The following is a 16,535-nucleotide window of genomic DNA, read 5'->3' on the forward strand; positions in this document are numbered from 1 at the left end:
GATCAGGGAGGTAAGGTAGGAAGGGGAGAGCTGATTGAGTGCCTTAAAACCAGTGGTAAGGAGTTTCTGTTTCTGTCTTGGAGGTCTGTACTAAGCTGGAAGTACTTACTACTCAGTACATAGCACTATACTAAGCATGAAACACTAGTAACAGTGAAGTACGGACTGGAAAAGGGAGAGGCAGGAGACAGGGAGCTCAGCTAGGAGGCTGATCCAGGAGTTGAGGCGGGATAGGATGAGTGCTTGGATTGGTCTAGTAGCAGTTTGGTTAGAGAGGAAAGGGCAGATTTTAGCAATGTTGTGAAGGTAGAACTGACTGACAGGATTTGGTGACAGATCCAATATATGGGTTAAATGAAAGAGATTAGTTGAAGATAACTAACTGGCTTGGGAGACAGGGAGGATGGTAGTCTTCCTCTAGCTCCAGCTTGCTCAATGGGCCTCAATATTGCCCCTGACCCCTTATCCACATCCTGCCTCTGTCCTGGTACTCCCTCCCCCTCCGTATATGCCAGACCACCACTCTCCTACCTTCAAAGCCTTAATAAGGCCACATCTCCAAGAGGCCTTCCTCAGTTAACCCTCTTTTCCCTGACTTCCTCTCCCTTCTGCATTGTCCCTTGTCTATACACTTGGATCTGAACCCTTTAATCATTTGATAACCACCCTCCCCTCAGCCCCACAGCACTTCCGTACATATTCATAATTATTTATATTAATGTCCGTCTCCCCTCTAAACTGTAAGCACATCGTGGGCAGGGAATGTGTTTACCAACTCTACTGTATCATAATCACCAAGCTCTTAGTACAGTGCTCTGCACACGGTAAGCACTCAATAAATAACACTGATTGATTAGTAGTGTTGTTTACAGTGCTAGGAAAGTCAGTGTTTGGGTGGGAAGATGTGGAGTTCTGTTTGGGACATGTTTCATTTGAGGTGTTGGCAGGACATCCAGGGAAAGATGTCCTGAAGCCGGAGGAAATGCAAGATGGCAGAGAAGGGGAGAGATCAGGACCTTCAGATCAATTGGAAAACTTGGCACCTTTGTACCACTGTGCCATTACAATGGCAATAATTTTGTGTCATTCTTTCCTGTGCCTTTTTCACATTTTGTTCTCTGTCACTTTCTTAATTTTGATCTCTTTTTGGGTGAAGTTTTTTTCAGAATTTTATTCCCACAATTTACAGTAAGTGCAATAAAGGCTGCTGTCTTCCCTGATATAGGGCTCAGATGTTATCTTATTTTAAATTGCTGTTTATGTGCCTCCCTTGATTCTGTTGTTTCTCAGCTATCTCCCTTCAGGAGATCTGGCTTTCCCTCAGCTTTCCTAAAATTCCCTCTCTGCTTTTTCCTGTCTTTGGCTCATAGTTTTAGCCCTGTTTTGATCTGTAGGTTTTCTACTACCTACAAGTTCAAGGCTTGCCACTCTCTTGGATATTATGTCCCGTTTGCCACTCCCACCCCCAAATCCAACTCACATTTCACCACTGTGGGGGTAGAGGGATGAAAGAGCCAGAAGTAGGGAAACCCCAGTCATCAGGGCAGAAGATTTCTGTTTGAAGAGCCACCCACGACTTCTCACATGGTGGACAGCCTCAGCTTGGGGGGTATTTAAAAAATCTGAATAATGTGGGTGGCCAAGACCATAGTGACTACTGAGATGGGCATCCTGACAACCCTCTGCTTGTGCCAGGTCTGTGGTACAATAGGACAGCATAGATGTTATGATCACCATGGACACAAATGTACCTAAAATTATTGTGTCTATTTTGCAATGTGCTGCACACTGACTGCCTTATCACAGCAGGCAGGGAAGAGAGACCGTAAGTAGGGCTGTGCAAACCAGTTCCTTTACATAGGTCCTCAATTCCACAGTCTCTATGACTGGACAGAGACTCATCCATTGTTTATGATGGGAGACTCCGTCATCCTCATGTCCATTTTGTTCTTCCTCTCTAAGTGCTTATCAGCAGGGGAAGGCTGAGGTAATTTGGCACTTTGGGTAAATTTTTTTTAAAAGTCATCGCCGTGCAATTTGTCAACACAACAGAGACCGGAACTGGTGCCTTGGTTTGTAGAGGGCCATACTGAGTACCTCTGTGTGTATAGTGCTGTACTGAACACTCAGTAGAGTCTACAGGACCCAGTAGGCCCAGTTGAAAGAGTAAAAAGGCAGAGCAGGCAGTGGGGACCCCCAGGCAGTTGGGGATGGGCTGAGACCCTGACAGCATTAGCGCCTTTCCAGAGAGCTGTCACAGCCTTGCCCCGGCCCAGCCAGGGGTTCCTGATTGTATCTTCCCACCAAACAGGAGGACCCGGTGCCCATCTCCCTCCTAATTAGAAGTCTAATGAGGGAAAGAGAGGGAGAAATGTGGAGCAGAAGAGTGAAAAGGACGAGAAAATGAAATCAGGAGTGATTCAAGAAGGGAACAAGAGGGACACAGGAATAGAGGATCAAAGAAATTATACCTTGAAATACTTGATTAAGTCTATTTTCAGATCCTCCATCTCACACACTGATCTGATATAAAAATCGGTAACCACTATTTCCAGTGTTTTCTATTGAAAGTGTGCTGGCTTTACTTAACCTATTACTGATAGTTTGGTAGGTGAAGCAGTTTGTTAATGATAAAGGGGATGAATTGGAAGCTGTTTCTTTATTCAGCTTCGCAACTATTTTTGTCACTATATTCATGATGCCCCAGGGAGGGAGATGGGCATAGTAAATGTAATAAACCTCACTGTGCAGGTAGGGACAAATCAGCTGAGGAGACATGAAATTATGAATTCTAGTTTCTTGACTCCTCTGAGTATACCTGTCTGACCTCTAGGACTCACTGAATTTTGAAATGTCTGATATTCCATAGAAATCAAATGGTAGTCATAGGCTGGGGAGTGGGATAAATTGGTAAGACCCCGGAGACAGTTCTTCATATACTGAGGTGCCTATTCCAAGTCTGACTAAAGCCAGTTGCAGCTCTAACCTGTCTCCATTAGATGCTAGAAGTACTGAGTAATACAGGAATTACATAGACAACCAACCGGAGGAACGCCCTAGAGGGAAAAGCCAGATCTCTCTCAGGAGTGTGTAGATATAGCTTTTAATTGCAATTACAAAAGAACAAAAGAAACTGACTGATTTTTCTTCCTCCTCCAAAGGTTGAGAGCAATTAGCTGAGCAGCAGGGTCTACAAGCAGTGAAATGTGGTATGTCATAAATAGGGTTGGGAGCCAAGATCACATCCATCATCACAGGTAAGAGGTCTTTGATAGTGTCTGTGTAATTCCCTTCTGTGTAATTACATACATGACTTGAGTCTATGATTTAAAGGGATCAAACTACAGTCTTTGGCTAGACTATTAATAGGGTTTTTGTTGCTGTCTAGATCAGACAGAGTTAATAAAGTCATTGGCTTGAGGACTGAATAGTTCTGTAAATTCCACTGGTGATTCTTTTGCCTTGTTTTGTTTCAAGCTTTGAACATTATTAGAAAGCCTTGGCACTGGGCACACTGATATTTTCCTAGACACCCTCTGAAGTACAATATACAGTGCCTGTAGATGTAAATTGCTTCCTTCCCCAACCCCTCCTCACAGTATGTTGGAGAGTACTAGCTTTATATCAATTCAGTTCACTGCATTCATCTTCTTACGTTGAATGTTGAGGAGTAGTAGAGTCATCTTAGATCTTAATAAATTCTCAGGTCGGACAACCTTTTTTAGTAGTTTCCAGAGTCCAGGTCTACTGAGTATCCTGTGTATTTGTAAGGTTTATTAATTTCACGTAAAAGTCTTGCTACCCCCTTTATTTCTCCTGTATCTGACAAACTACAAAGATCATAGTCAGGGGCCTTGCTGTGATCCAAAGCCACATTGCAATTCTGAAAGTCCCTGGTCAGTGATGTTCTTCAGTAGTCAGTCCTAAAGAATTCTGATTAGAATCTTGCCAGTAATGGAGAGGAGGGAGAACCCACAATAGCTTCCACAGTCTATTTGCTCCCCTTTCTTCTTGAATTCAGCAATAATGTGGGAATTTTTTAAATTCTGGGGCATTTATTCTCACTTCCATATGTTGAGGAAGAACCTGTGCTGGAATAAAAGACAAAACATCTCTTTGCTTTCAAATCTTGAAATTGTCACCAACAAAAGCATCGTGGCGCAGTGGAAAGAGCACGGGCTTTGGAGTCAGGGTTCATGAGTTCGAATCCCAGCTCTGCCACTTGTCGGCTGTGTGACTGTGGGCAAGTCACTTAACTTCTCTGTGCCTCAGTTCCCTCATCTGTAAAATGGGGATTAAGACTGTGAGCCCCACGTGGGACAACCTGATTCCCCTGTGTCTACCCCAGCGCTTAGAACAGTGCTCTGCACATAGTAAGCGCTTAACAAATACCAACATTATTAAAAGCATCCATGGTAACTTCTGCCTTCCCTCCCAACACTGAGGATCCCTGCTCTTGGCATGCTCTGTTGCCTGCCAGGCTGGGGATAAAAGCTACTGCTGTGTGCAGCCACAGCAAGAGAAACCTCCACAGAAAGACTGAACCCCTCAGAAAGACTGATGGCTGTGGGTGTGCCCTGAACCCTGAGCCCCGAGGAGCCTGAAATTCTGCTCCTTTACCCACAGCACCCTTCTGATTTGGGTTTTATTTTGTGTGTTTGTCTCTATTATGTTTTAATGTTTTGTCATTCCTGATGTGTCTATCTCCAATCCCTTCTCCTCACTTATACTTTGAGAGCAGCGTGGCCTAGTGGAAAAAGCACCAGCCTGGGAGTCAGAGGACCTGGGTTCTAATCCCAGCATTCTAATCCCAGCTCTGCCAGGTGCCTGCTGTGTGACCCTGGGCAAGTTACTTAACTTCTCTGTGCTTCAGTTTCTTTAGCTGTAAAATGGGGGTTCAAAACCTGTTCTTCCTCTTACTTCGACTGTGAGGCTCATGTAGGGCAGGGCCTCAGTTGGACCTGATTAGCCTGTGTCTACCCCAGTGCTTAGAATAGTGCTTGACACATAGTAAGCACTTAACAAATGTTACTGTGATTATTATTCCTCCCAAGGGACAGGGACCATGTCTAATTCTCACCTGAGTATTCTCTCCCAGTACAGTGCTCTGCACACAGTAAGTCCTTAATAAATACAAGTTCTACTACTACTGATCCTTTCCCAGTCTTTTCAACCTATTCCAGGCAGCCACATTGAGGGCACAACAAGGAATCTGGAAGGCAGTTACAGAATGTCATCCCAATCATCAATGATTGGGAAGCATCATCAGAATTTCTTGAATCACTCATGCAGAAGCTCCTATAGTCTGATGACTGTGCTCTGGAAGCACAAACACAAGAAGATTACGCAGATGATTATGAACAACTTCTCAGAATCAGCAAAGCACTACAGACTGACCATTAGTCTGAAAAAGACCAAGGTCTTTTTATCAGCCTGCACATATGAAGTCCTATGCATAGCCAAAGATCTCTGTCAGTGACCCTTAGTTAAAAACTGCCTTTGAATTCTACAACTTGGGCAGCACATTGTTCAATTGTTCAAGAACAGGAAAAGAGAGAGAAAACTGAATTGTGAAGATCACTATGTTGTTTGGGAGACTGAGTGTGAGGGTGAGGTGAAGAGATGGGAGGGGCCAATGAGTATATTATAATTACCAGCACATTCTCTTTTTTTGGGTCTTTGTTAAGCGGTTTACTATGTGCCAGGCACTGTTCTAAGTGCTAGCGTAGATACAAGATAATCAGGTTGGACACAGTCCCTGTCTCACAGGGGCTCACAGTCTTAATCCCCATTTTACAGATGAGATAACTGAGTCACAGAGAAGTTAAGTGACATGCCCAGGGTCACACAGCAGACAAGGTGGCAGAGCTGGGATTAGAACCCTAGTCCTTCTGACTCCCAAATCCGTGCTCTATCCACTAGGCCATACTGCTTTTTAAAACCACTTTTTAAGAATATTTTACAAAGAATAATAGAACAAATGATTGAATAATGATGTCTTCTGACCATAGGCCAGGGGTGTCCAGAAGCTACAGAAGTCCCAAGTGGTTCTGCTATTACAATAACAAAAAGTATCTTTGGCTGGACTTTAATGTGAAGATGGATTTCTTTCTCATGTACAATTTCTGGAGTTTCTCTGTGGGAATGATTAATCTTAAAAATAAACTGAAGGGACTAAGGTTTTTTTCAAGTGAGGAAGTTTCACTTCGTATTGGTACAGAACTGTTCTTTAAAACAACCTGTGCATTTACCAGGGCTTATTCAACTAGGCCAAGCCCCACAAGAATTCCAGTCCATTCTTAAGCAATTGGGATAGGGAGGATAATGAAAGGGATGGGGAATGACCACCTTTCTCCGAAGGGAAAAGAAAGCAGTTATTTTAACCATAAGAACAGGGTGGATAGAGTGGTGAGGAGATGCAAGTTGTATCTGTGTATGCAAGAGAAGAATGGGACCTTTCCCCTCTAACTACCTCAACAAGGATTTCGGAGCACACAGAGTGGAGTGGAGTGGAAGTGGAGGCCCATGTAATTGTCAGTGATCCACTTACCTGTTTGCTGCCTGGCACTGAGACTTTCATACACTATTTCAAGACTGCATTCATCATAGATCAGTGTGTAGACATATAAAAGGTATAAAGCAAGTATATAGCATATACAGTTTGTTCATCTATACAGAAACAGAAGTTCTAGTACATGTCAGTGAGAGGTGAAAATTACATAGAGGGCACTCAATAAATGTTGATAAAGGGGGCAAATACCTAGGAAAGGGTAAGCAGATAGAAGAGTTAAACACCTCCCTTCCTGGGCACCCTAAATCAGTTATTCAGAGTTTCTCCCCAGTTCTCTCTCCCAAGCCAAAAGTGAACCAATGAGCCAAGGAACAATAATGACATTCCTCTGCCTCTCTTAGTCAGATTGGGACCAGAGTCAATCCATCAATCAGTGATATTTATTGAGCACTTATACTGTGTGCAGGGCACTGTGCTGAGCTCTTGGGAGAGTACCATACAACAGACTGATACACACATTTCCTGTCCACAAGAACCTTATAGTCTAGGGTGTAAGCTTATCTCCTGTCAATTAATCAATCAGTGGTATTTATTGAGCACTTTCTGTACTAAGCCCTTACTACTACTTAGTACTAAACCCTAGCTCTCACAGCCAGGCTTAGATGCAGAGTTCATAGTTCATGAACTTGTGGCAGAAAAAGCACTATCTATAAGTACGAAACCCTTCAGTGTATACTATTTTTCATCCAGGCCCCTGCAAATACAATCTGGAAACTGGTAGGAGGAGCTGACCTCTGCTGTTAGAAACTTTTGTATGGAGTGAGGGAAAGAGAGAGAGAATAGATTGCAGAAGTTGTCTGAACTTAAACCATGAAGGGCTCTGTCTATTGAAGGGCTTGATTCTATTTATTGCCATTGTTCTTGTCTGTCTGTCTCCCCCGATTAGACTGTAAGCCCGTCAAACGGCAGGGACTGTCTCTATCTGTTGTCGACTTGTTCATCCCAAGCGCTTAGTACAGTGCTCTGCACATAGTAATCGCTCAATAAATACTATTGAATGAATGAATGAATCTGTCAGTTTTTGTCAGCACTGTCAAATGGCCTGATTCTAAGGTAGCCATGACCATGTGAATCTGACCTATTGTCTGTCTTCTCTGACACCTCTACTATCAATCACCACTTCTGGAATTGCCTGTGGTTTTGAGATACGAGGGCAGAAAAACATTCATGATCTTCATGGCGTAGCTACAAGAGAAGCACTGAGAATTCATTCATTCATTCAGTAGTATTTATTGAGCGCTTACTATGTGCCGAGCACTGTACTAAGCACTTGGAATGTACAAATTGGTAACAGGTAGAGACAGTCCCTGTCCTATATAATTTTACAGAGATGTTTGATGCCATCAATAGGTTCATCCTCTTGAAGTTACTAGTTACAAGTGGGTGCTTCTGGTAGAGATTTGTAATGGAGTTGTCTCCATCCCATGCTGAAAACTCATGACGTCAAGATGGATAGCCCAAAGTCATTTTGGAAAATTCAAGAAATCATTCAGGATTGTAAGTTTGTTTCTTTCAGTCAACTTGCTGCCACTGATTCCAGGCAGGTCTGAGGTGCTACAGAATATATCGGCATTTTCAAGGGGTGTCTTGGTTAGTCAACTGAAATGTCGCCTTTGAAGTATTTATTTCTTACTTCCCCTCTGTTGTTACTTTTTCATTTGAACCCCAAATTCCCCAACCTCTAGCAGCTGGCAGCAGGCCTTATTACCTTTGTGGTGCAGATTGTACTAGCAGACTGTTGAAAGTTGTTGTGACTTAAGGAGCAGCTGGTTTTCAGGGAAGGGTCCAAATATTTTTTTTCTATTTCCTTCTCAAGTTTTAAAGATCATTAATACTCAGTTCAGCTAAGGCTATTAGCTTAATTTAGCTGCTTATTTCAAGATAATCTGTGACCTGTTCTGGTAAAATCTCCAAATCCAAGTCGTTGTCAGCTTTCTGCTGCCAGCTGGCAATAACAGATATGAGAAAGATTTAGGTCAAGTGAGACAAGGACGTGCTTACGGTATTTATAGTTTCTTTCTTCCATTTGTTCCATCTACGAAAACCCGATCCAGAAGTAGGAAATTCCTCACAACCCCAGTACACAGAAGAAGGCTGGTTCTGGGTAGCCAGAAATAGAGAGGACACTTCTCTGAAAATCCCCACATCTTCCCTCACTTTAAAAGAATAGGAGGTCCACTGGGGTCAGTTCAAGACATGAGCACATGATTTTCTTCTGTAGCGAATGGACCTTTTCTTTTTCGTTCACTCAGGTGAGTGACAGAACATGGGAGTGGCTCTCATGGCTGTCCTGTAGCAAACTCTGGGAAGCAGCATGGTCTACTGGAAAGAAAAAGGGCTCGGAGTCATAGGACCTGGGTTCCTATCCTGGCTCTGCCACTTGTCTGCTGGGTATCCTTGGGCAATTTGTTTAGCTTCTCTGTGCCTCAGTTTCCCCCAACTTAAACTGTGAGCCCCAAAGGGGACAGGGATTGTGTCTGACTTGATTATCTTTTCTACCCCAAAACATAGTACAGTGCCTGGCACATAGTAAGCACTGAACAAGTGCCATTAATAAAACAAAAATGAAAACAAAAAACAAAACCAAAAAAAGTTTGGCTCTGGTAAGCCATAAGAGGACAAGGACTTGAAAAATTATGCCTGAAGTTCAAAACTATGGATCCTGAACAAACTGTGGCAAGCTTTATTTCTGGTGAACTTATCTGGAGAGAGAGTTGATTGCTATAGTAACCATGTACTGACCAAACTAAGAGTTTGTTGATTAATTTTGGGCATCTGCTCACACCGGAGCCCTGAATCAATCAATCAATGTTTTTTTATTGCACACTTACGGACTGTGTTCAGAGGACTACACTAAGCACTTGGGAGAAAGCAGCTTGACCTAGTGGAAAGAGAGTGGGCCTGGGAGTGAGAGTGTATTAGAAACCAGGTCCTTCCGACACAGAGGTCCATGTTCTATCCTCTAGGCCATGGTGCTTCTCTAACTTAGACATGTGTGATAAGACCTAAATGTTGCCTTTCAAAAATTTATCTTTCTAGCCACTTTTGCCCTTGAAGATAAATGAAAATAATTATATTCCTTCCTTAAAACCTCCTAACAAGAATGAGGACTACTTCAAAGTGCTATAGTGCTATGATGCTAGAATGCTTCTCCATCTCTCGAGTCACATTATAAAACAGGGTAATAAGTTGTAAAAGTGCTGCTAATATGAGGTTAAAAAGAATGTCACGTTGAAAAATGGAGATTCTTTATATCTCTTCTGGAAACCGTTACCATAAAAATCTTCCTTGATCCTTGATAATAACCAGATACAGATATCTGATACAGATACAGATACAGATACAGATACACAGAAAATTCCCATCAATTTCTCTTCCCATCCCCTAGCCTATAGGGCAGAATCTGTCATGAGTGTCTGTGTATGTTTGCTTGACCATGATGGTTTCTACTACACTTGAAATAAATCTCATCTAGTCAACTTAGAAAGAAAAATTTCCTTTAACAAATATTTAGGTATAATTTGAAATTGTTGCAAAATGTGTTTGTCATCTGCAAACCTTGGGATCAAAATCAATGCAAAACAAAAAGGGCAGGGATTAATTAGGCCCCCTAGAAGTGGTAGGGAAAGATTTGTCATTTTGCTGTTCATAGACACTCCAAAGAAAGAAAAGTATTCTCTTCTTCTACACCACTCACTTCTGGACTGCCATGGTCAAATAAAGAACCCAACCACATTGGTTACTGAATTAATAATAATAATAATGTTGGTATTTGCTAAGCGCTTACTAAGTGCCAAGCACTGTTCTAAGCACTGGGGTAGATACAAGGTAGATACAAGGTAATCAGGTTGTCCCACGTAGGGCTCACAGTCTTCATCCCCAGTTACAGACAAGGTAAGTGAGACACAGAGAAGTTAAGCGACTCAGCCAAGGCCACACAGCTGACAAGCGGCGGAGCTGGGATTAGAACCCACGACCTCTGACTCCCAAGGTCGGGCTCTTGTGTTGGGAATGTGCAAACTGTAATTGAAAAAATATGTGATGGTACTGTGTATTCATCACATAACCAATTTTCATTTTTTGCTTTTTTTTCTGAAAAATTGCTACTCTCCCCCATCCCAAATTTGCTGTTCTAGTATACGGCCCATTGGAGAATTAGCCACTGAGTTTAATCTCAAAATATGTTTGGCTACCATGTTCGGAGTGAACTGGGCCCAGGGAAATAAACCGCTCCGCCTGCCGACCCCCGCCCCATCTAATGAGGAAAAAAGACAGCCAAATAAGCTAGTGGATTTTCATTTAAAATTCCTTCTATTATGATTTCCTTTCAATATTGGAAGGAACAGGGTAACTAACAATTCTTTTCATAGTGACTCATTCATTCACATTCCCACCTAGTCCAGGTAAAATAGCAAGTTTGAAAGGGTCAGAGGGGAAAGCCCCCATTGCCAGCACCTGCATTCACAGGAAGTGTTGAAGAATTTCATTGCATTTTTGTTGGAAACAGCCATTCTGCTCCTGTGTATTTTAGGCCAGCAACAGCCTGGAAAGACAGGTGTGCAGTAAGATTCAGGAGCACGCTTCAGTGCATTTTCAATTTTAGATGATCTGCAATAATTGTAGGATCCAGATGTGGCCCCGCAGAAAGTCATACTGGCCCCTTAGCAATTGCATTGATACCTAAGCTTAATGTGCATTTTTGGATTGTATTTTCATACCTTTGTTTCTTTGCACCTTGTATTTCCATTTTGTGCACCGTTTTTGAAGTTGGACATTTTCATTTGTCTGCCCATTAGATTGTAAGCTCCATTTGGGACAAGAATCCTATCTACTACTTCCTTTGTAGCACTCCTAGCACCATGCTCCCGGTCAAGGGTGGTAGCGCAGTAAATATTGTTGGCTAACTGACTGACCTCGTCTGCATGAGATGAAACCCATGCTCATGAAAAAAAAAAAAGCATCCAATCCCAGAAGTGTCATTATACGAATAGCATGACCTAATGGAAAGAGCAGGGGCCAGGGAGTCAGTGGACCTGGGTTCTAATCCCGGCTCCACCATTTGTCTCCTGCATGGCCTTGGGCAAGTCACCTCTCTGAGACTCAGGTTCCTCATCTGTAAAATAGAGATTCAATCCCTGTTCTCTCTCCAACTTAGACTGTGAGCCCCTTGTGGGACAGGGACTGTGTCTAATCTGATTATCTTATATCTACCTCAGTGCTTAGTAGAGTGCTTGGCACAGAGTAAGTACTTAACAAGTATTGTCATTATTATTGTTGTTATTATTATTATTATTATTAGACAATGGACCTTGCTGCCTTTTCAGGTAATGCTATTAATTGAGGATCTACTGAATGTAAACCAGAGTTTGGGAAAGTGATGATGGAGTCATCCCTCTCGTTCACCCCACACATCCTATCCGTTACCAAGACCTGCCGGTTTCACCTCTACAATATCGCCAAGATCCGCCCTTTCCTCTCCACCCAAACGGCTACCTTACTATTACGGGCTCTCGTTATATCCCGGCTAGACTACTGTGTCAGCCTTCTCTCTGACCTCCCTTCCTCCTCTCTCTCCCCGCTCCGGTCTATTCTTCACTCCGCTGCCCGGCTCATCTTCCTGCAGAAACGATCTGGGCATGTCACTCCCCTTCTTAAACAACTCCAGTGGTTGCCTATCGACTTCCGCTCCAAACAAAAACTCCTCACTCTAGGCTTCAAGGCTCTCCATCACCTTGCCCCTTCCTACCTCTCCTCCCTTCTCTCTTTCTACCGCCCACCCCGCACACTCCGCTCCTCTGCCGCCCACCTCCTCGCCGTCCCTCGGTCTCGCCTATCCCGCCGTCGACCCCTGGGTCACGTCCTCCCGCGGTCCTGGAACGCCCTCCCTCCTCACCTCCGCCAAACTGATTCTCTTTCCCTCTTCAAAACCTTACTTAAAAATCACCTCCTCCAAGAGGCCTTCCCAGACTGAGCTCCTCTTCCCCCTCTACTCCCTCTGCCATCCCCCCTTTACCTCTCCGCAGCTAAAGCCTCATTTTCCCCTTTTCCCTCTGCTCCTCCACCTCTCCCTTCCCATCCCCACAGCACTGTACCCGTCCGCTCAACTGTATATATTTTCGTTACCCTATTTATTTTGTTAATGAATTGTACATCGCCTTGATTCTATTTAGTTGCCATTGTTTTTACGAGATGTTCTTCCCCTTGACGCTGTTTAGTGCCATTGTTCTTGTCTGTCCGTCTCCCCCGATTAGACTGTAAGCCCGTCAAACGGCAGGGACTGTCTCTATCTGTTGCCGACTTGTTCATCCCAAGCGCTTAGTACAGTGCTCTGCACATAGTAAGCGCTCAATAAATACTATTGAATGAATGAATGAATGAGTCTTCTATCAGAATGGACAGATGAGCCTCAGTCCTGAGACCGAACACCTACACAGAGCAATAATGCTAGTAGGATTATTGGTTGCCGCAGCAGTACTTAGTAAGTGCCCGTTTGATGCGGTATCCTATACTAGGTTCTTGGGAAGAACAGAATAAAGAAGCGAAACGCTCCCTGCCACAAGGAGTTTACACTCTAATACATGTAATAGTGTTAGTGCTAGTGGTCTGCACATCATCCCTCACACTCTCTCATCCCCGCCAGTCATGTTCCTACTGGGGCACAGAGTGCACCGAGTGAGTAGCTGGCAGGGATGTAGCACATTGGGAAATGCATCTGTGGTCTTCACTCACGTGTGCTACAGACAGAATGGGGATTGGAACGAAGGTCTCTTCATTCCCTGAGCAGTGCTCTTATCGCTAGAACACTGCTCCGGGAATGAAGAGATCTTGGTTTGCACTGGAACCATGCTGAACGTAAGCCAGAATGTGCCAGAACTCAGTTCTGGTGAAAGAAAAAGTGTTGGAATGACCATTCTGGTATGAAACTGTTTTTGTTGTAATGGTGGCGACAAGAATGACGTCCCTTTTGACTGGTGGGAGGGCAGCGCCCCTACCCATGGTTAACCCAGGTTGGGAGGGGCTCCGGCACATGACCCTCCCCCATCCCCTGTCATCTCTTGGTTGACAGTGGCCACAGTCCTGCCTCTCCCATTTATGCTGTCCCAAGGCCCTTGGATTCAGAAGTGGCCAGGTGTTGGCAGTGGAGCCAAGGTATGGTCTCCTTACCTCACCTTCTTCTGGCAGGATGCCACCCTTAACCCAGTCCAGGAATCCGTGGGGGTGAACCAGGTCCTTCCCCTGGAAGTGGGCTGAAACCTGCCCACTTCTCGCCCCTTCCACCTGTGCAATGTCCGCTTGTCACCAACTTCCCCCCATCCCTCACAAATACCCCCTTGCTTCTGTCATCATTAGCTGAGACAGCTGCAGCATTCCGGGAAGAAAATTCTTTTATTTTTACCACTGCATTAGAACAAGAGCAAGACTGCTTGGTATAGCAGAACAGCAGTAAGAAACACAGTCCCTGACTTCACACAATTCATTTCCTTTTCACTCAAGTTAATTTTGCCTTGATGATTATTATGACATCTAGTAATTACTTACTATGTGTCAAACACTGTTCTAAGAACTGGGTTAGATCCAACTTAATCAAGTTGGACACAGTTCCTGTTCCACACGGGGTTCACAGTCTAAGTAGGATGGCGAACAGGCATTTAATATCCATTTTACAGATAAGGAAACTAAGGCCTAGAGCAATGAAGTGACTTGTCCAGGGTAATAGCAGGCACCTGCCAGAGTCAGGATTAAAACCCAGATCCTCTGACTCCCTGGCCTGTGCTCTTTCCACTAGGCCATGCTGCTTCTCGTTTAGTTTGAGAGTGGGCTAATGTCTTGCAGACATAGCTTTTGGCCTTACAGTTGTGTCCCATTGAAGCCTTCTCCAATTGGCTCAGGGATCTACTCGGTGGACAGCTTTGTCTCAGGAGCATGGCTGGGGAAGAGTTGGAACGTGAGACTGATAGTCACTCAGAGAAGGAAGCATTTCATTATGTTGTAAAGAAAGTAGGTGATCTCAGCAGGACAGAGAGATGGAGGAATCCACAGTTTTTTGCTGTTTGTTTCTAAATTTATATTTAAACCCCCAGGTTCCTCCTGGGGATTTTCCCAGGGCAGTGCACCAACCCTTGTATTCTTTCTCCCAACACTTAGTACAGTGCTCTGATCACAGTAAATACTTGATATATTTTACTACTACTACTAACTTCTATGACTCATTTGCCACTACGTGAAATACCTTGCCATATGTGAACATGCAGATCACCACTCACTGATTGGTCAGAGTTGTCATGTAGGGACTTTGTATTCCTCCTTGTGCCTGTTGTCAAGATGTGTGGACTCTGGGAAGTACCCTGAGGGACTCAAAGGTAACACCAGGGTGTAGATGCAGAGCTGGGACATAAAAATACCCTAAATGCTATCTCTCTATCAGATAGATGAGCTGAATTCTGGGGCAAATTTAGTGGTCCCTGGATCCCCAAAGTTCACCCTATCTCCAAGGCCTCTACCTGGACATTGCTTGAAGGATTTAATTTACCCTTGAAGATTCTATCCAGGAAGAATTTCCCACAAGTAAAGTCCTTCACCTCGTCCAAGGAAGATCAAGTCACTGAGTCCATTTTCTCCTTAATCTGACTACACAGTTCTCATTTTTACAATGGAATAATGTTGCATATTTTTAAAATTGAAATTTATGAAGAACTTCAAATGCCTAAGAGAAGCAGCGTGGCTTAGTGGCAAGAGCATGGGCTTGGGAGTCACAGTCAGAGACTGTGGGTTCTAATCCTGGCTCTGCCACTTATCACCTGTGTGACTTTGGGCAAGGCACTTAACTTCTTTGTGCTTCAGTTACCTCATCTGTGAAATGGGGATTAAGACTGTGAGCCCCACGTGGCACAACCTGATTACCTTGTCTCTACCCCAGTGCTTAGAACAGTGCTTGGCACATGGTAAGCTCTTAACAAATACCACCATTTTATTATTATATGACTATCATAAAAAATTCTTGCATTAAGCCAAGGCATAAAAATATATTGAATAATCAGTGTGCATTGAAGTGTTTACATATTCAGAACTAAATGTATACTTTTCCTGCTTAAAGATGTTTCTGACTTTAAGATACCCCGTTTGGTCATTTCAAGCTATTAATAACGAGGAATTGCATTAAAGGTATAGAAGGCCACTCTCCTATATGACCCTGACCCTAACCCTAACCTTTCACATAACCCTAACTATTCACACAACAACCTTGGTTCAAAGCTCTAGACCTTGTATAATTCATTCATTCATTCAATAGTATTTATTGAGCGCTTACTATGTGCAGAGCACTGTACTAAGCGCTTGGAATGAACAAGTCGGCAACAGATAGAGACAGTCCCTGCCATTTGACGGGCTTACAGTCTAATCGGGGGAGACAGACAGACAAGAACAATGGCAATAAAGAGAGTCAAGGGGAAGAACATCTCGTAAAAACAATGGCAACTAAATAGAATCAAGGCGATGTACATTTCATTAACAAAATAAATAGGGTAATGAAAATATATACAGTTGAGCAGACGAGTACAGTGCTGAGGGGAGGGCAGGGGAGAGGGGGAGGAGCAGAGGGAAATGGGGGGAAAAGAGGGTTAAGCTGCGGAGAGGTGAAGGGGGGGCGGTAGAGGGAGTAGAGGGAGGGGGGAGCTCAGTCTGGGAAGGTATCTTGGAGGAGGTGAGTTTTAAGTAGCGTTTTGAAGAGGGGAAGAGAATTAGTTTGGCGGAGGTGAGGAGGGAGGGCATTCCAGGACTGCGGGAGGACGTGGCCCAGGGGTCGACGGCGGGATAGGCAAGACCGAGGGACGGTGAGGAGGTGGGCGGCAGAGGAGCGGAGCGTGCGGGGTGGGCAGTAGAAAGAGAGAAGGGAGGAGAGGTAGGAAGGGGCGAGGTGATGGAGAGCCTTGAAGCCTAGAGTGAGGAGTTTTTGTTTGGAGCGGAG

The 16,535-nt window shown here is 44.0% G+C and overlaps 1 protein-coding gene across 1 annotated transcript in view; it reads left to right on the top strand.

The window, feature by feature from the left end:
* The first annotated feature begins 3,183 nt into the window (after window positions 1-3,183).
* The window catches only part of FREM1 (FRAS1 related extracellular matrix 1), a 157,972-nt gene continuing 144,620 nt past the window's right edge, over window positions 3,184-16,535 (top strand). The window contains exon 1 of the mRNA XM_029055735.2: window positions 3,184-3,257. The gene's annotated coding sequence lies outside the window, so the exon portion shown is untranslated. The remainder of the gene's footprint in view (window positions 3,258-16,535) is intronic.

This window comes from Ornithorhynchus anatinus, chromosome X5 (assembly GCF_004115215.2).
Source record: "Ornithorhynchus anatinus isolate Pmale09 chromosome X5, mOrnAna1.pri.v4, whole genome shotgun sequence".
Classification (NCBI taxonomy): domain Eukaryota; kingdom Metazoa; phylum Chordata; class Mammalia; order Monotremata; family Ornithorhynchidae; genus Ornithorhynchus; species Ornithorhynchus anatinus.